Genomic DNA, 20,586 nt, shown 5'->3' on the forward strand with positions numbered 1-20,586 from the left:
GATCTTAAAAACAAAGACAGAAATATTTGAATTTAACTGTGTTTAACTTTTCGATATGTGGGACCTTTATTGTTTATTTTTAATAATAAGGCTTGATGCACACATAAAAAAAAAAAAATCCACTGTCTCCATGGACTCTCTCTTCTATATATGGATAGAAAAGAAACGCTGCATGGCTATTGGCTGTGCAGCTGAAGTTCGCGTTGTTGATTGGCTGAGTAATACTGCGCTAGAGCAAGACCAGCCTCGACGATGTTCCAGAAATCTCCCTGAGGTGAGTACGGATGGTTTGCTTTTCTAACGTCTGCCTTTAATAACGAATTTTAAGAAATAAAATATGTTGCCAAAGTGCTGTATACTATTTTTGCCTGAAATTTGTTTATGCATCAGCTAATTCTGAATATTAGTGCAATATTGCCTGAGCAAGAGTGCTTTTTAAAGGTATTTTAGCAGAGGTTAGTCATTGATGTTAGGCCGCTGGAGATCGATGTTATTTTTTCCTGTTTGAAAGTGCCTTTGGGACAGTATTTCCTAATATTCACCGCCTATTTAAGAAATAAATTAGTTTGAGGTGACTGTGAGGCATTAGACATTTGTGAGGCCTGAATGCTGCGTGTTGGGTGTCATTAAAGCACGTATTTTTTGCTGTTCCATATACGTCTGTAAGTGGTTTTTCATATATCCACGAGGTAATAATAGGCAGAGCTCTGAAACTACACACAGACCGCCGTGTCTGACACGCTAGTGGTGGCGAATCGGCTCAGATTCACACACGGAGTCCGTGTGAGGTACATATTAACGGAACTTATCCGTTTCCTCTCGGTAGCGGGGTGCGGCCGGCTTCCCGCTTTGATCTTAAATGAGCGCGAAATAGTTTCTAAATCATTTCGAAATTAAAAAGGCCGCTGGTTTCCTGCTTGAATGTGCCTTTAGAACAGTAATTCATAGTATTAACCGTGTATTTAAGAATGACTTTTGTTTGAGATTAATGTGAGGCATTATAAATCTGTGCGGTCTGATTAATTCTGCGTGTTGGGGGTGATTAATGCAAGTATTTTCTGCTGTTCAATAAACGTCTATATAGTGGTCTTTCACTGAACCACGAAATAAAAATAGACAGCGCTCTGAAACTACACACAGACCGCAGTGTCTGACACGATAGTGACGGCGAATCGGCTCAGATTCACACACGGAGTCCGTGTGAGGTAACGTAGATATTAACGGGACTTATCCGTCTTTGTCTCGCTCTTGGGCGCGGCCGGCGGCGGCTTCCCGTTTTGATCGTAAATGAGGGCGAAATCTGCTCTTTTTTTTTTTTTTTGGACACAGAAAATGTTGTTGAGTTACAGTTTAGATGCCGTTTCAGCTAAACTTTTATGTACTTTTTTCATAATTTATGATTGGAATATAATTACAGTACTTTATAAAGGTAATGTTTAATGGTTCTAAGTCAGCAGGTTGAAGTGAGAATTAAAATTTGGATCGTGGACGATTTGTGCTAACAGTTTACTTATCCATGCATTTATCTTAAGTAATGAATGGGTCAGGGAGGAGAGACGGTGTTTAAAGCTTTACTACAATCTGTTCATGTGCACCGAATGCAGAGGAAGAGCAAGCTGAAGTTGTTCGTTGTTTGTCTGTGACCAGTGCTCCATTCACTTGATGAGAAACAGTTAAAACAGTGGTATTGTAAGATATCTTTTCAATTTAAAATATCTGTGTCCTTTCTTAACATAATTTATATAAAGATTATATATCAGAAGTTAATTATATAATGTAATGATTACGAATAAACTTATTATCAGTGTTGAAAAAGGTCGTGCTGCTTATTATTGTGTGAAATGTTTTTTTTTTGATAATCTGTTTTGCATTTTTTACATTTTGTAATGAACTAATGCATTTTTTTCAGCATTCTTTGAAAATAAAGTAAAAAAATAAAAATCAAGTCCAAAATCTTTGTTAAATACTTCACTTTTGATCAGTTCATGTCTGCTTAGTAAAAGTATTAACAAAATTATTAAACCCAAACATAATAGTTAAAATTCAGTTTCCACAAAAATATGAAGCAGCACAACTGTTTTCAACATTGATGATAACATGACACAGAAAAATGGAGTTAACTATTATAATTCAGTTTGCCATCACCAAAATAAATTAAATGTAAAAATATAATACAAATAAAAAGTAAATTTTAAGCTGTAATAATAATTGACAATATCACAGTTTTTACTGAATTTATCAGCTTTGGAGAGTATAAAAGTATTTTGAAAATAAATAAATGGAATTAAAATCTTTTTAGCTTTCATCATCTAATTTTTTACATTTTTTGTAGTTGCAAAATGTAATTTTCCTCTGTTTTGTGTTGATATGGTTGACATCCATGCATCTCTGATCTAATGTGTTTTATGTGTCCCGATGTATTTGTCATATGCCTATTAACATCTGTTTTTGTAGATATATTTAAACGTTTACCATAAACATATATTTGGACATAGACCGCATATTCAATGTTTATATTAAGAATACAATTTGATTTTTTTTTTCTGGTTTAAGTCATAAGAGGTATATTGAAAGTCAGAGATCTGTGTTTTGTTATCAACTGTCCCAGTTCTGTGCTGTCAAGCATTAATTTATTCTTTTTTTGTTGTTCATTTTTTCTTTGTTTAGATTGATCATTGAGCTTTAACTCCTGAGCAATTCCTGAGGTTTGTTTGCATTTTTTGGTTAATGTACATTCAAATGTGCAGTATGCAGGAATTAGAAAATGTGAAATCTTGTAAATCAGAGACGTTGTAGTTTATGGGGTTGACAGATTTTAAGTTAAGTCTGACATTTTATTTCTATTTTAAAATTACAGCATTACGAGCACTACAAACTCTCCACTGCACAATATCCAGTAAGTATATTTATTTATTAAATGGATAAAATATAAACAGATGACAAAGAAATATTAATGAGATATTACTGATTCATTGATGCACCATAGCGCTTCAGAACCTGTGACTAGCATGTGGAGTTTCGTGAAATTCACTGGGGAATGTTGTAGGCCTCAATGATTTTCCTTGCTTGTACATTTTCACATAAAGTCAATGAGAGAGTGATGAAATGATATTCATTTGCTGGGGGAACCATTCCTTTTAAGTTGCTGTAAGTTATAGATAAACAGTTTTTTGTTCCTTAAAGATAGAACCAGTTTATTTTATAGCCATGGTCTGCATTCGAAGTTGCATACTCTCTGATATTTCATATGAATAAGTAATAATTTTGCAATAAAAAAATAGTCTAATATGTGTGGTATGAATGTAGATGTACTATATTTGTCATGTTATCACTGTCATGTAAGCTACAGCATCAGTTACAATGTAATTCACAATTTTGCTTCTGTGGGCTCATGGGGTAGACTAAACTAAAGAATATCAGTAGAAGTGGTAGGTCATCCAGGTACTTTTCACCCTACTATATAGTAGAAAAGTATGTAAGTTCTGATAATTCCCTAAACTTTTCAAACCAGGTAAAAAACATCACTTGTTGAACATCCAATCAGAAAAAAATGCTCTCTGCCTGTCATTTATTTAGATTCTGTCATACTGTTTGACAGTCAGTATATTATATTGACAATATATTATATTTTGCTACTTTTGTGTTTTACTACACTGAGGAACCTGTTTGGCCAATCAATTACTTTAGCTTTAGGTTTAGAATATAATACATTTTGATTGAAAATCTGACTGTATTTAAAAAAATATATATATAAATGCGTACGACAGTAAGTCCTGTCCGATGTATATATTGGTCTTATTTCACATACATAGGCTATCTTTAATTGTGTGTTTGTTTGTTGTTTTGCAGACCATCTATTCAGAGCACAACCTGTATTTTTCACTGCAGTTGAACGCCTGGTTAGTGTGCATAAATGCCTGAATGATGCTGTCTTTTTCTTTTCAATATTATTATCATTATAGTGGTCTAATATGTTGAAATTTTTTTTTTTTTTTCAGGTTTTGGATTTTCTCAAAGTAGCAGTTGTTCTGTATTGTTCTCACCCCTCCCCCACCCCACCCTACCCCCACCCACAAAAAAAAAAAAAAAAAAAAAACATTATTTTCAATACTAAGTTGATCATTTGTGTTCAATTACTACTGTTCTTTTAAAAGTTCAGTCCTTTTAATTCTAGGTTAATAATTTGTTTAATATTCTATTTTTTTTTCTTTGTATAAAAAAGTGTTTCCATTAATATTAGATTCATAATTTGTTTTATCTGCTACTGTTCTTTTTATTGAAAAAGTTTATTACAGTAGCTGTATTTGTAAGTTGTTGTTTTTCTTGTCAATTAACTTGTTTTTTTCTTGAGAATACTTTGCAGGTTGCATCGCTTCAGCATTTCGTGACGTAAGTGACTGATGATATCTAATAAAAACTGCTTATTGAATACAGTACTTTTTGACTAGCGCTAAAACCATTTTACAGTCATTTTAATCAGATTTGTTCAAACCCATAATGAAGAAAATGTGACGGTTGTTTGCTAAAACACTTACTTAAGAGACAATGTGAAATCATCTGCTTATAATTATAATTATTATTATTATTATTATTATTCAAAAAACAATCAGAACAGATGATCAAGACGTTAAACTTGTATTATTTAATCCCGTTAAGCTAAAAAAGGTTGGTGTTATGATCATAAAATTGTCAAAGGTTGTAATTTAAATAAATTAAACTATTCTAATGTGAATACAGAAAAAGCATCACATTTACAAAATTTCCGTGTCTGTATATGCATGTGGAGTTGTAGAATTCCCAACTCTTTGAGCAAGTTATTTCTCTCTAATTAATGGGCTTATCAGATGCGTCATGGATTATTTGATATTATGTCTTTGGTCTGTTTTCTCATACTTTGTCTTGATCTTTTGAAGGATGCCTCGGAAAGGAAGGAGATCCCGGGCTCAAAAAGTTCGTTGGACAAAGTTAGACCTGACAGGACAGACGAGCGTCAATAAAGGAGTTGCTCAGGTTTCTGATGGACAGCAGTACGAAGATGGCAACTACACATCTAGAGTTATATCCGTGCAGGCGTCTCACTGCCAGAGTGATGCAAGGTATGATGTTTTCTCACGAAACACTCAGTGCACATGTGTAGCGCTGACATTCCTTGCGTACCACAGTGAGGGAACTTCTTTCGAACAGCCTGATCTTGACAGGGTGCTAGAGGAAGGGGATGCTCTGTATGTCGGCATTAAAATGCAGCTTATGGCTGAAGGAAGATTCCGACAGGATCTTTTAAGCATGGCAGAAGTACCTGTGAGCATCTCGACTTCTAACCACAACTACAGCGTCCAAAAGTCAGAAGTTGTGATGGGGTATCTAAGAGACAGAGGAACACAGGAAATGGACGCATGGTGGATTCCTCTTGATGAAAGACTTCAGTGTCTCTCAACAGATGTCAGCCATGCACTGCTTATTGTTTCTCCAGAGTGCTTTGCTGTGTTCAGAGACAGATCTGGAAGATATGGATATTTTGATTCACATTCCAGAACTGCTGAAGGTTGGCCACATCCTACTGGTGACGGAGCGGCAGTTATGCTTACTTTCACCAACCTGCATGACATGACCAACAGATTACTTGCGCTTTTTTGGAATCGTGGTCCTCAAGCGTGCTATGAATTCATGGCTGTTTCGTTTGAAATGGAGCAACAGTCTGAGGAACCATCCTCATCAGCAGCATGTGTGACACCATCACAAATGACCTCACCTTTGGCAAAACCACAAACAACTGCTGACATCAGAATCCCTGAAAATCTTGTTCTTACAGATGACAAATACCAAAGTGTCATAAAGGTTTTAAAAACAAACAAGCAGCGAAGAAGAAAAGAAATGCGTAAAATTGCAAATGAAAAACAAGAAGCAAGACTTGAGAAAACCGCTCAACATTTTGAAGTCCGGGAACAAAAAAGAAGAAAATATGAGAGAGAGAAATATGCCACCAATTTGCAGTTTCAGAAGAAGAAAATGGACGGTACCAAAAAGAAGTATGATCAAGATATTTTTGCCAGATTCAAAAAGATAGAGGTTATGGCCAAGAGGTACAAAACTGATCTTCTCTTCCAGAAAAAAAGGAAAGAGTACTTAATCAGGAGGTACCACACTGATGATCTTCACCAGAAGAAAAAGAAGGAATACATGGTGAGGAGGTACAAGACGGATGATCTTCACCAGAAGAAAAAGAAAGAATACATGGTGAGGAGGTACAAGACGGATGATCTTCACCAGAAGAAAAAGAAAGAATACATGGTCAGGAGGTACAAAACGGATGATCTTTTCCAGAAGAAAATGAAGGGCTACATGGCCAGAAGATATGCAAGTGATTCAGTGTTTAGGTCGCATCACATCCTACGTTGTACTCTCCAGAAGAAACAGAAGTGTCTCACTGATGCTGGATTCCAGATTCTACACAAGTTGAGATGTGCATTAAGGATCAAGAGAAAATACAGGCCATACATTCGTTCCAGTCAGAATACATCCAATTCTAATGCGACAAACCAACCTGTGTCCAACAGCTTGATTCCAAAGGCCATATCTGCATTCCGGTGTCAAATTCAGCATGGTCCAACTTACATCTGCACAGTCTGTCACAGGACCCTTTTTCCAAATCAAGTCAAGATGTGTAATAGAACACGATACATCAAAAATGTTCATATTACAGCCTTTTGCTTAACCGGAAAATATGTTCATGCTTGTGACAGTGCCTGCTCAGTTCCTTGTGCAGTTCCAGATGAGCGAAGACAGGAGTGGATCTGCCACACCTGTGACAGCCATCTGAAGAGAGGATCCATGCCTTCTATTGCAGCGGCAAACAGACTTGAATTGCCACCCATTCCTGCAGAACTGCTTGAGCTGAATGTTCTTGAACGACAGCTTATCGCCAAAATTGTTCCTTTTGCAAAAATAGTTGCATTGCCAAAAGGACAGCAGCGATCAGTGTATGGCGCTGTCGTGTGTGTGCCCTCTGAGGTGGAGAAAACAGTTAACTGTCTCCCAAGGCCTAACAGTGAGTCCCAGCTCCTACAGGTGAAGCTGAAAAGACACATCAAGTTCAGAGGATACCAACACTTCCATACTGTGAATATGCACAATGTGCTAGCAGCATTAACAAAACTGAAAGCGATGCATTCAGAATATAGGGACATCTTTATAAGTGATGCTGCCACATTTGAATTTCTCCCTGATGATGAGCTGCATGACACAGAGGAGAAACAGGAAGTTGTTGTCTCTGAACAGGATGAGCAGCATGTCAGCACAGAAGAAAAGGATGAGCTCAGGCCTGGCCTCACTCTTGACACATGCATGCAGCCACTCGACATTGGACAGGACTTGCTGTCGTACGGTGAGGGAATCTTCAGCATTGCGCCTGCTCAAGGGAAAAAGCCAGTCGGATTTTTCAAGGTTCCCAAATTGGAAGCCATGGCCTTCCCCGTACAGTTTCCCACTGGACAGAACACAATTGATGAGGCACGACAAGTTGCATTATCACCAAGCATGTATTTCAATGCTAGACTGTTCTGCGTGGATACTCGTTTTGCCAAAGACCAGAGTTATCTCTTCTTTGCGCAGTTTGTCACTGAAACGCACATGGCTAGAAACAGCATGTCTATCCAGTTGCGAAAAGGCAAGCCTGTTACAAAAGATGGACGTAGAATCTCCAATAAGCTTCTTCAGGATGATCTTGAGGTCGAAAGACTGGTCCACAGCCGTGACGCCACAAGGTTTATGCAACCCCTGAGAGGCACTCCATCTTATTGGGAGAAAACGTTGAGAGATCTACAGGCCATGATCAGGCAGTTAGGGAATCCTACTTTTTTTTGCACATTCAGTGCAGCCGAAATGCGATGGCCAGAAGTGATAACGGCGATCAAGGCTCAGCAAGGTGAAGAGGTCGTCTTTTCAGAGCTTGACTGGACGACGAAATGTGAAATCCTCCGAAGTAACCCCGTCACCGTCATGCGGATGTTTGAGAAACGAGTGGATGCATTAATGAATCATCTGCTTTTGTCACCTGCTCAACCCATCGGCGAAGTCGAGGATTACTTTTATCGCGTGGAGTTTCAAGCTAGAGGAAGCCCACACATTCATCTGCTGGCCTGGGTAAAGGGGGCACCCGAATTCGAAAATCAGTCCGACCAAGTAGTGTGTGACTTTATTGACCGTTACATAACCTGCCAGTTGCCGGACCCTACCACCGATCCCGAGCTTCATCAAATTGTCACCGAAGTTCAGCTTCACAGCAGGAAGCACTCCAAATCTTGCAAGAAAGGAAATGTGTTGTGTAGATATGGGTTCCCTAAACTTCCCATGTCAAGCACCACCATCACCCGTCCACGACCACAACGTCCTGAGGAAGATGAAAACGAAGAGGAACACCACCAAGAGAGAAAGAAGAGGAGACAGGACGCTCCACAACGTCCTCAGGAAGATGAAAACGAAGACCAACACCAACAAGAGAGAAAGAAGAGAAGACAGGACGCTGCTCGAAAAGCAATGAAAGAAGCCAGGAATAAACTCAAGCCAGTGTGGGACTTGTTAAACGATCCCCAGGCCTCCTTTGACAACTTGTCAGACTTGCTGACCAAATGTAATCTGTCCATGGATGATTACTGTAAATACGCTGAGGCACTGTCCACTTCAAACGTGATTTTGCTTAAGCGTGATCCAAAGGAGGCTTGGGTGAATGGATACAATCCAGATTTGCTAAGGGCATGGAACGCTAACATGGACATACAGTTCGTTCTTGACTCTTTCAGCTGCATAATGTATATGTTGTCCTACATTTCCAAGCCAGAACACGAAATGAATGATTACCTGAAGACCGTGATCAAGGGTGTTCGTGAAACCAACGTTAACGAAGAGGACGAAATGAAGCAGATAATGCAGGCCTACTCTAAACACAGGCAAGTGAGTGCTCAGGAGTCTGTGGCACGGACATGCAGCTTACCATTGAAGAAGTGTTCACGAAATGTTGTGTTTATACCGACGGATGATGATGCCCTGAGGATGAGTTTGCCCCGTAGTGTCCTACACAGCAAAGATCCTGATTCAGAGGATGTCTGGATGTCAGGTATTATAGAAAAATACAGAGCAAGGCCTCAAACACTGGAGTTTGAAAAGATGTGCCTTGCAGACTTTGTGTCTAATTACCGTGTTGTGTATGGTCGGCAAACTAAAGGAAAGAATGTCCTCCCACTCCTCAACGATATGGGATTCATTCAGAAGAGAACTGTTGGTAAGGCTGCAATTGTCAGGTATGCTCGCTTTTCAGAGGAGAAGCAACCGGAGAAGTTTTGCGGAACAATGGTAAAACTTTACGTGCCACATCGTGTCAACGAACAGCTGAAACCTCAAGGGTTTCCAACGTATCAGGAGTTTTACAAAAGGGGACTTGTAGAACTCCCGTCACACCCCAATTTCCGATTCCCTGTCCGTGGCTTAGTTAAAGCACAACAGAAGAAGTTTGAAAAACACGGCAAAAAAGTGGACGAAGCATATGAACAGCTGCAGCGGGAAGGACCGTCTGAGAATGCTTGGTGTGCCTTTGCGCCTGAAATCGACGTTGATCGGATGGAGTGTATTGCAGAACAACAAGAGGTCCATCCAGAAGAAAATGAACAGGATGATGTTCCAGAATACCAGATTCGTCGTGAAGATGGAGACGGAGTCGTACCACAGATTGAGGCACCACAGATGACTAATGAATATCTGAGGAAGATGTTTAGGAGTCTAAATGAGACGCAGGCAGCAATTTTTTACACTGTCCGCCAGTGGTGTCAGAAGCGTGTGTGGGGTCACAATCCAGAGCAGTTTTTTTACTTTTTGTCAGGCGGTGCAGGTTGTGGGAAATCACACGTCATCAAGTGCATACACTCGGAAGCAACTAAGATTCTGCGACAACTCCCTCGACTCCGGGAAGAAGGGGATCTCTCCGTACCCACGGTGCTGTTGTCTGCATTTACTGGAACGGCAGCATTCAACATCTCTGGTAAAACGCTGCATTCCCTTTTAAAACTGCCAAGGAGTCTGAAGCCACCTTATCAAGGACTTGGGAACGCCCTTGATGAAGTGAGAGCAGGATTACGCGACGTGGAGATTCTTATCATCGATGAAATATCCATGGTTTCAAAGGATCTGTTCACATACGTAAACTGGAGATTTCAGCAGATCAAAGGCAACAAGAAACCTTTTGGAGGAATATCTTGCCTCGTCGTAGGGGATTACTATCAACTGCCGCCACTTGGTAAAGCCAAACCGCTCTGTGTGTATGAAGAGGATATGCTGGACTTCTGGAAGGACCATTTTCAAATCATCACACTCACAGAGATCATGCGGCAGAAGGAAGACCTCGCTTTCGCTCAACTGTTGAACCGACTACGAGTGAGGCAGAAGACAGAAGCTCTCAGGGAAGATGATAGAGCTTTGTTATTCCAGGCTGTGAAGAACCCAGAAGACTGTCCACGTGATGCTCTACACATATTCGCCACTAACAAAGAGGTTGACAAGTACAATACCGAGATTGTACAGGCCCTCTTCGCTGACATCATAACAATTGATGCCGAAGACTACAGGAAAGACCCAAGAACAGGAAGGATGAAGCGATTAAACAAACCTGTCACTGGAAAAAAGGACGACTTGCTGGACACAATGCAAGTTGCAGTGGGAGTTCGTGTGATGGTAACCAGGAACCTGGATGTAGAAGATGGAATTGTCAATGGATGTTTTGGCACGATTGCAAACATCGTCACCAAAGCAAAAGATGGAATCGACACCGTACAAATGTTAGGACTTCAACTTGACAATCCGAACGCCGGTCAGAAACACCGTAAAAAGGTACGAGGTGAAGAAGACGTCTTGGTTTACATTGAGAGATCTGAAGAAAGTCTGAGGAAAGGAGCCGTTCGTCGACAGTTTCCCATTAAGCTAGCTTACGCCTGCACAGCCCACAAAGTTCAAGGCATGACAATGCACTCTGCAGTAGTGTCATTGAAGAAGATTTTTGAGCCGGGAATGGCCTATGTTGCCCTCAGCAGAACGACATCTCTACAAGGATTACACATTACGGATTTCGACGACAAGAAGATATATGCTGATCCTGAAATCACAACCTCTTTGCAAAGCATGAGAAGAGCAAGAGTTGAAGAAATCATGCCACTTTTGCAGCACGTGAGGGAAAATAGGCAGGAACAGACACTCACCATCATCCATCACAACACGGAAGGACTGGCATCTCACATGGAGGATATCAGATGCCATCATGAGCTACAACTCGCCGATGTTCTGTGTTTAACAGAAACGCACCTGACTGGATCGTCCACTTCGGATCTCCAATTGGAAGGATACAACTTGTTCACACGCAACAGGCATGTCTCCTACTCCACACATCAAGAACTTGGAAGGAAAAATGGAGGTGGAGTCGCAATATATTGCAAGGAGCACATTCCAACTCAGCCCAGGCAATATATACAAAATGTGACTGATCTGGAGTTTGCTGTGATCAAGTTGGATTCCCCAATAAAAGCAGCAGTCGTAGCTGTGTATAGGCCTCCACAATACAGTGTTGGAGATTTCTTGACCAACCTGAACAGTATGCTGGATTACCTGGACCTCACACACAACGATCTCGTCATCATCTGTGGAGATTTCAACGAGGACCTCTTACACCCTGGAAAAAAACCTATTCTGGAGTTGTTTCAATCTCGAGGATACACGCAACTGATTACATCAGCGACGACGGAAAAGCACACACTACTTGACCACATCTACATTTCAAATCCGGACTTCTGTCATCAATCGGGCGTGTTAGAGACCTACCACAGTTACCACAATCCTGTGTACTGTGTATTGCGTTTTTTTCCATAGGTGAATTGCCCGCTATACCAGGTCACTGGGGCCACTGAATCAGCATTAACGACAACAGTGGGGCAACACCAGCCTTAGTTCCCCAGTGGCTTCTGTATGAGTGGTGTCTTGGCCTTAAGCCATATTGAACTGAGGTTCCATTTAACCTCCTTTATCGACGGCAGTGACGTTGCGGTTATATTGTGTTGTCCGTGGTAATATAAAGGTGTTGTGTCCCTGAGTTACCTAGAGTACAGCAGCAGGAAGGACGAAGGAGTAGTGTGGCAGCTCCAGACAGGACAGGAAGTGAAGGCAGCAGAATACAGGACGCAGTCAGGGTTAGTGTAATAACTCCAGGGAAGACACAGACAGTGAGAGCAACAGCAGCAGTAAGTCATTAAAAGACAGTAAGGTTAAGTGAGAAGTATTAAGACACTGTTGTGATGTATTTGTTTTTTACCCTAACGTAACATTTGTTTCAAATGTTGTGTTCAATCTGTACGATGTGTACTGGATATATTATTTGCAGTCCTCTGCTATTCTAATATTGATATGTGCTCTTCTGTAAAGTTGCAGGAAGATTTTGGAGACCATAGCAGTCCTCTCCAACACTGGATATTGAGTGTGCAATATACCATCTAAAGGTAAGTGTTAAAAGATGTCACTTCAGTCACTGTGCTACTGCATGTGATAACCACATTTTAAAGGAATATTGTAAACTAATTTTCATTTTGATGTTTTTCAGGAACCGGCGAGTCAGAATGTCTGAGAAGATCAAGTGTGCTTCTCCACTGATGATGATGAGCTGGATACCAGCTTATGGGCTAATTTCTTTCAGTAAGTTTTAGTTTACTTAATTATGTTTATTATTATTTTTTAGTTTATTACTAAGTGTGTGTGCAGTGATCCTATTATTCATTTATTAAGTTCATTGCCAGAGGACGGGACCAGATGTGTTTGGAGTTGAAGACAATGCTGAAGACCAAAGAAGCAGCGGAAGAAGAACATTTAAGCACTGAGGTAAAGTTTGTCAATAATACTGGAAAGGTCTAGTGTTTCAGTGCACTTTATCATACAGTGTGTTTGTTCAGAGGCACGAGCTTTGATGTGAACGCTTAGATTTTAAAGTGTATGATGGTCCTCAGAAGTGAGAGAGCAGAAATGTCTCTTGCAAGACATACATCTGACCTGAAAGTTTATGCTCTGTAAGTCTTGCAGAATGAATTTTTTTTTATTCAATTCACTAACATGATCATATCTGTTTTACCTCCTCTACCTCAGGGTGTCCAGCCTGTTTGCCATGACAGATCCAGCGGCTAGATGGCGGAAGATGCTTCAATACCCAATTGCACTGAATCATTAGATGATCAATTAATTAATATTAATATATATTTTTAAATTATCTTATTATATTAAATAATTGGTCTCAGTTTACTGTTTCATATATTAGTTTGAATAATAATGTTTTTATAATGTGTACGCCATGCCTGAGGAGGATGGGTTCCCCCTGATGAGTCTGGTTCCTCTCAAGGTTTTTTATCTCCTTAAGAGTTTTTTCCTTGCCACCGTCGCCACTGGCTTGCTCACTGGGGGTGTTGTGTCAAATCCTGTGTCCCTCTCGCGTCCCTGCCGACCAGGGTTTCCAAAACAACAGTTTGCGACTCGATGAATTTTTTATTAATTAAATCATAGAAATTTAAACGACTAAAAATGAAATCATGTTATGGCTTAGTCACTTACGGTAAAGCAGTAAGCCCTGTGATGCTGTGATTAACAGTGCTTTCAGAACTGCTAAGGGGTGTTGCTGTTTTCTGAAATCACAGGGCTTATGTATGGCCTTATGCCCTTTATAAACACTTGTGCAGTAATCGACGCAATCATGGACAGTAATGTGAGTATTTTACAATGGCTTTAAATGCAACATGCACAAGGTTCACTTCATTAATAGAATAATTCAAACACTTTCACCACTATTCTGCCAAAATAGAAACTTGATTTTAAATTTTTTACTATTGTAACAGTAAGATATTTCTTTTTTATTTTCATAATTCGATAATTTTAATATGAAGATAAAATAATATTTATATGTGAGCTAGTGCAACATTATAGGGTGGGATTTGGCACAACAGGTGTTTTCTAATACTTTTAATAAACATTTTGGTTGAATTGGCACATCAAGTGTTTTTGTCTTTATTGTATCTTCTTCAATGGCACATTTAATGTGTTCTTCTGAACTTCACAGAAGGTCCAGGGGGTTTTCCAGAAAGCAAGGTTAACTTACAGTCACATATACTCTCCGTAGATTGACCCAAACCTTGCTTACTCTAGGTACGCTGTTTCCAGAAACTATTTTATACTTTTTTTTTTTCTTTTTTTTTTTTTTAAATCAAGGCCACAATATGTCTCTGCATATTTTCACTGTTAACATATTTTTTTTATTTTTCACTTAAATATTTCATGTCAGGACTAAGGATTGCAAAAATGTTTAATAACCTTATGGTGTCCAGAAATTTTCATTTGACAAAGAATATTTAATAGTAGTGAATTAAAAGCTACAGGATCTAGCTGTGGCTGGGCTCGGGGATAGATTCTTAAACATTTTAGGTGAATTGGCTAATCCTGCATGTTTGCTTTATTGAATGGTATATTCACAGATGGTACAATAAGATGGTTAAACTTTTAAATAAGGTTTGTATTCTTCTATGCATGAAGACTTTGTGTGTAAATATTTGTTATTTTTTATCATAATCCAATAAGCAAACTTTGTTTTACCTCCAAACCTGCTAAGATCACACTTACTTGATCTGGATGAGTATCATTAGAAAGACTTAAAATGTCAGCCTAAATATTTGAATACTGTTGATAAAACTTGGTTGCCATGACAGTAAATTAACAGCACTTACACAAGTTTTTAATTTTTAATTTTTATTAATTTCTCTGGTCTGGCAAATGAATCCCATCCCACCTGTTTATTGTAAATAAACAGTCCACCACTGTGGTGTTGGTAAGTGTCTGGAGTACAGAAAGGTCCTCCGTCATGAAGCTCAGAAGATCCACTGCAGGTTTGACCCCCAGGTGACCAACTCTCAGCCCACTTCACAAAGCTGTGGCTGGCAATCAATACTACTTTATCTAAAAAATGTGTTAAAACTTTATGGTAAATGAAAATCGGTAATAAAGCAGATATATCTGACCGTATGCTACGGTGTGGCAAAGCTTTACAATTCACTGAAAATGTAAGCAGTTTAGGTAAAAGTTGGTCTTTTTGATTCAGGCAAATAGTATTTAAATTTAGTACTTTATAAAATATTGAGTTTTTGACATTTAAAAACCCTGAAAACAGCCATATTAAAGGTCCTTGAAAAATACTTGAATTTTTAAAAGGAATGTATGAAATTACTGTTCATTTTTGGTTTGGATAAAAACATTTTCACGCAAAATGAACAATGCAGCGCGTGTTAAATAGCCATTTCACCTGACTTTTGGGAGCTCACGAGATCTCGCGATACTACTCCTACAGGTGAGAAGCAGTCTCGCGATATTGGAATGAAGTTGAGTTTGTGGTAAAACCTTTTATTGCATGTGCTGTTTGTTGGGTTTCATTTGGGAACGCACGCAAATTTTGACTCCCTTTGTATTGCACTGTTATAATTTACAAGCGAAGAGCGCGTCTCCATCTCTGCAGCTCGGTCCACAAACTTGCATATACTGTACTGTGTGGGGCTGCTCAATGTTTATCTGGGAAGGGTGGGGGTCTGTGTGTGTGTGTTTGTGGGTTACCTCACTAGATTCGTAACGTAAATCATCTTTGCAAACCATAGACGTTGCAAACACAGGAGAATACAACAACGTACCTCTATGCATCGCGATTTCAAAATAAAAGGCCCTCTGATTTTGCCCAGCTCTAAATATTCAAACTAAATACATTTTTAAACGACGTTGAATCGAGCTGTAAAATGAAATATCACCAGGCCGTTGGCTCTATCTGCGGGTATTTGTCATATTTATAATACATAATAATAAAATAATAAACGTAGCTCAATTGTTCAAGTGTATGGTATAGTTTTTATTCTTCAGGTCAATCATATATTCATCAAATACAATCAGTTTGAACATGGATAGCAATAAATTCGCTGAGGTATTCTTTTAAATATTAAAGTTGCCACAGTCACTGCATGATTTGCTTATGCTGTACTTTATTTGTAACATCTTGTTTTATTATTTATTGTATTAAAATAAAATAAAATAAATGTTTTGTAAGTGATATTTCTGTCCTTGAACGCCACAAAAAATAGCAATAGCAACCGCATAGCAACACCCTAGAAACCACCCCAAATACCCTAGCAACCGCCATAGCAATCAACAAATGTGTCCTATGGCAACCGCATAGTAACACCTTAGCAACTATCAAGAGTACCTTAGCAACAGAGGGGCGAGTTTTGCCACTGCAAGCACCACTCACATTTTCTTCAGGAAATGTACCTTCTAGTTTAATATATTATTGTTTTATTTTTTCCTCCCCAGTCAACTGCAGTCAATCCTACAGGCTAATGAGAAAAGAATAACCGATTTGAAGCAGATGTCTGTCCAGCTGGACCAGATGTGCAAAGAGCCCTGCAAAGACACTGTGGAGATTCAGACAGTCACAGGCATCTTCTAAGTCTTTTTCTGGCACAGGTGAAATAATTATAATGCTGAAGGTGAGGTATAATTCATATTTCTTCATTAAATTACTCATAAAGTTACTTATAAACTTTCTGTTAGACATCATTTCACAAACAATGCAATGTGAACAACCGCACATGCTCTCTCTTTATAATGGCTTCACTTCAAATCACATAGTGTCTGCACTATAAGCAAGCTGCACGCTTCACAGTTGACACAATTGTCACTTGCACAATCGAAACAGTGTTGCATCGTCACTAAAGTTAATAAAGTGCAATTTATTTTTAATTCTTGCCAGTGTTTAACTGTCCAGCACTGGCACATTCTCCTGGAGATGTGCACTCATGCACACTCGCAGCACACACACATAACACCAAATCCAAAAACATGCTCACTCTGCTGTTATTTAGTACATTAGATTAAATGCATTAGAATTTTACTGAATAGTACATGGAGACACGATTTTAATTAAAATATTCATATTAGCAATGTTTTATTGACTTTTAATGCACCTTATTTCGACATTTACAGAAGTATGTGCTTTCATATGTCCTTTATTTATGATCATTTAATTTATTCACTATACTATTTATTATTAATGTCTCATTTCAGTTTTAGTTTGGCTCTATATTTGTATTTATTCCAGTTTATATGAAAAGGTTCATGTAGCATGGATTAAAATTAATATTCAGAGTAAACCCTTTTCACTGAACACATTAAAAATAAGTTTGAAAAGTTGTGGGAAGCGTGGTGATGCTGAAGGCGAGCAACAGTGGTGCTGCAGTTTGTTATAGCCTTGTTATAGGTTTAGCTTTTAAAGTTCTGGCGCATTTATTTAGGCAAAATTAATCAAAGTTATATTATTTTGTGAAGATTATTTTGATGGACAAATAAGTTTCATGAACTATGGTTGAACACAGAGTTTTTTTTTTTGCGATAATCCATGTCATGCTAACAACTTATCCACATACGAAGTGACATCATAGTTCCCCCACTCTGTTAAAGTCTACTGTGTTTCTCAGTCAACATGGCTTTTGGTCTAGTTTTAAAGGAATGGAGCACTTTTCGATAAACAAGGCAATCATAGATGGCACTCGTGGAGGAAAGGGAAAAAAAATCATGAACCACAGGATTGGTTGTAATGAAGATTTAAATGCAAAATAAAAGTCAGTAGAGCTGACTGTTTCTGTCAAAGGTAAGTTTTAATGGTTGTGATAACATTAAAGAAGTAGTTTAAACAGTATGCCACTTGCTTGAGCAAGCATGCCACTTGCTTTCTTGAGTTTCTTATATTTATTGTGTTTAAACACATCTATAAAATATTGTATTACTGTACTGTGTAAGAAAAGAATCACAATGCTAAAAAAAGCATTTCAAGTAACAATGTTTGGATTTGAAATCAAAATAACGGATAAATATTGTGTTTGTAGTAAACATCCATGGATCATTAGTAGACTGTAGTCTGTGCTGCCTCTGCACCGCTTACCAAGTGGTGCACACATGGACTGTATATCCACTGCAAACAGAGTATGTGTGAACTTGGTCTAAAAGGCGACCTTACATATAGCTCATGAAGAACAATCAAATATTTACGTAAGATAAATATATATTTTTGAAAAAAGTTTTTAAAACAATTGATTGTAGTTTTCATTTTAATAAATAATTGAATAATGTATTTTATCAAATCATTTATTTATTTATTCATTCATTCATTCATTTGTATTTAGCCATTTATCCGAGAGTAATAATAATATGAAAATATTAAAGAATTATCATATCAGCCTTTTTGGTATCAGTGCATTACTAAGAAAAAAAAGAAGCCTCTTGTGCTGGCTGATGCTAGCTTAAATCCTGCTCAGACAAGTGCACGTAAGAACATTATGTTGGTGCCGTGACCCAGATGGGAGTGGGGTTTAGGGAGGGTGAGTATAATGTAGTCCAGCTAGTAAGAGCTGTTTAGGTAAACTTCACTACCCTGACATCAAGGTGTCACTAAAGACTGACTATGATCTTTAACGTCCTTGTTATGCTACCTGTTCGAAAACTGCTCAGAACTGTGTGAGTAGAAGCAATTACAAAGGTGTTGCAGCTTTATTGATCAAAATTGATTGTATGTTTTTCAGAGACGTGATGGCAGTGTTGACTTCAACAAAAATGGATGCAGTATAAGGAAGGTTTTGGGTACCTCTCACCAGATGACAGAACAGAGTTCTGGCTGGGGAATAAGAAGATACATCTGCTGTCTGTTCAGTCAAGTGTGCCTTATGTACTGAGAATTGAGATGGTCGATTGGGACGGCAACAAAAAGTAATGAACCATGGAAAACTGATTTCCTTACTCTCACACACATTTCTGCCTAATATTGTACATTTTAGGTTTTAATTTCACAAAGGGAGCTCACAAATCACCTATTTTTACGTTCACACACTTGGTAGACCAGGGGTGCTCAATCCTCTTCCTTCCTCTAAAGTGCATCTCCAACCATAATCAAATGCACCCGGACCTACTAATTATTATCTTCAGGAACACTTGCAGACTTGCAATTACAGACAGGTTTGTTGAAACAGGGTTAGCATTGAAAAGAAAGATAGATTTTCAGGAACAGGATTTGGCACCCTTGTGGTAGACACTTTTATACAAACTGACTTGCATTGGTTTCAAAGTTATACTTCTCATGAGTAAATATATTTACTGGGAATCCATGACTTTAGCTTTTCTAGCACTATGCTCTATGGCTTGACTTACAAGGATGCGTTTGGTGTTAAACCTGAGCAAGAATTATCCATGAAGTCCCAAAGCAGAAGTTTTCCTTATCTGCAGTCACCAAACAGAACTTTGTTTTTTTGCAAACAAAATTAATTCTTACCAATTCACAATGCATAACATTTTCAGTCAGATCAAACATGCTGCTGAACATCAGGGCGCACCTCAATCAACAGGAGTGTTTGTCTTAAATTTATGTTGTTAAACTTGTTTCTTAGGTATGCCGACTATGCCACTTTCAAACTTGGACCAGAAATTGATTCATACCATTTGACCTATTCTTATTACTTTGGTGGAGATGCTGGTGATGCCTTTGATGGTTATGACTTTGGTGATGATCCCAGTGACAAATTCTACACATCTCACAATGGCATACAGTTCAGTACACCTGACAAAGACAACGACAAGTTCCATGAAAACTGTGACTTCCAGGAAGGGTCTGGCTGGTGGATGAACCGCTGCCATGCTGCTAATCTTAACGGAAAATACTACCAGGGTAAGCTATTCTGACTTCACAAATTCAGTCTATACACTCTCAGAAAAAAAAGGTACAAAAGCTGTCACTGGGGTGGTACCATTTCAAAAGGCACTCCTTTGTACCTAAACAGTCCATATTAGTACCTAAAAGGTGCAAAGTGTACCTTTTGAAAAGGTACTGCCCCAATGACAGCTTTTGTATCTGATAGTGTACTATACATGCAGGAGTCTCTTTGCTGATGTATTATTTCTGTCTTCACAGGTGGCAAGTACACAGAGAAGGACACACAGAATGGATATGACAATGGCATTATCTAGGCCACATGGCACAGTCGCTGGTATTCTCTGAAGGAGACCACCATGAAGATCATTCCCATCAACAGAATATCAACCGATGGTCAGCATAGTGGTGCCAAGCAGTTTGGAGGCCTGGGAGACATATAAAGACCTCACCAAAGCTCCCCACATTGTTCTGAGCTATCATTTTGTTATTTTGAAGCTAAAAGTACATGACATGGGCAAGGCATTTTTTTCTGGTATTTTCCATTTTACGCCTATTCATTATGGAAAATTTATTGGGTCTTTTTTTATTTATTTTTTTAATGATCAACTTACTTATACTGCAACTGGTCTTACATATTGCATTGTCACGGAATGAATAAAATTCCCTGTCTTTTGTAACTAAAAGGTATTCTGTAGTCTTCTTTACTTAATTATTGTGAGAACTGGTAATGAGACCTTCATAAATTGGGTAAACTGGGTAACACTTTATTTTAATGTTTACTTGTTACACAGGTTACA

General features: G+C 38.6%; 1 long non-coding RNA gene and 1 pseudogene across 2 annotated transcripts; both read left to right on the forward strand.

Annotated features, from left to right (window-relative positions):
* The first annotated feature begins 12,088 nt into the window (after positions 1–12,088).
* LOC113121264 (uncharacterized) lies at positions 12,089–14,052 on the forward strand. 2 transcript variants are annotated; one of them, XR_003294699.1, is made up of 5 exons: positions 12,089–12,218; positions 12,451–12,524; positions 12,626–12,717; positions 12,808–12,900; positions 13,162–14,052. It is a non-coding gene; the product is annotated as an uncharacterized LOC113121264 (long non-coding RNA). The 2 variants fall into 2 exon arrangements; XR_003294698.1 differs by having other exon boundaries at positions 12,114–12,269.
* Positions 14,053–14,917: 865 nt separating this feature from the next.
* On the forward strand, positions 14,918–20,243 carry LOC113037730 (fibrinogen gamma chain-like; annotated as a pseudogene).
* The last annotated feature ends 343 nt before the right edge of the window (positions 20,244–20,586 follow it).

Source organism: Carassius auratus, chromosome 20, assembly GCF_003368295.1.
Source record: "Carassius auratus strain Wakin chromosome 20, ASM336829v1, whole genome shotgun sequence".
NCBI lineage: Eukaryota > Metazoa > Chordata > Actinopteri > Cypriniformes > Cyprinidae > Carassius > Carassius auratus.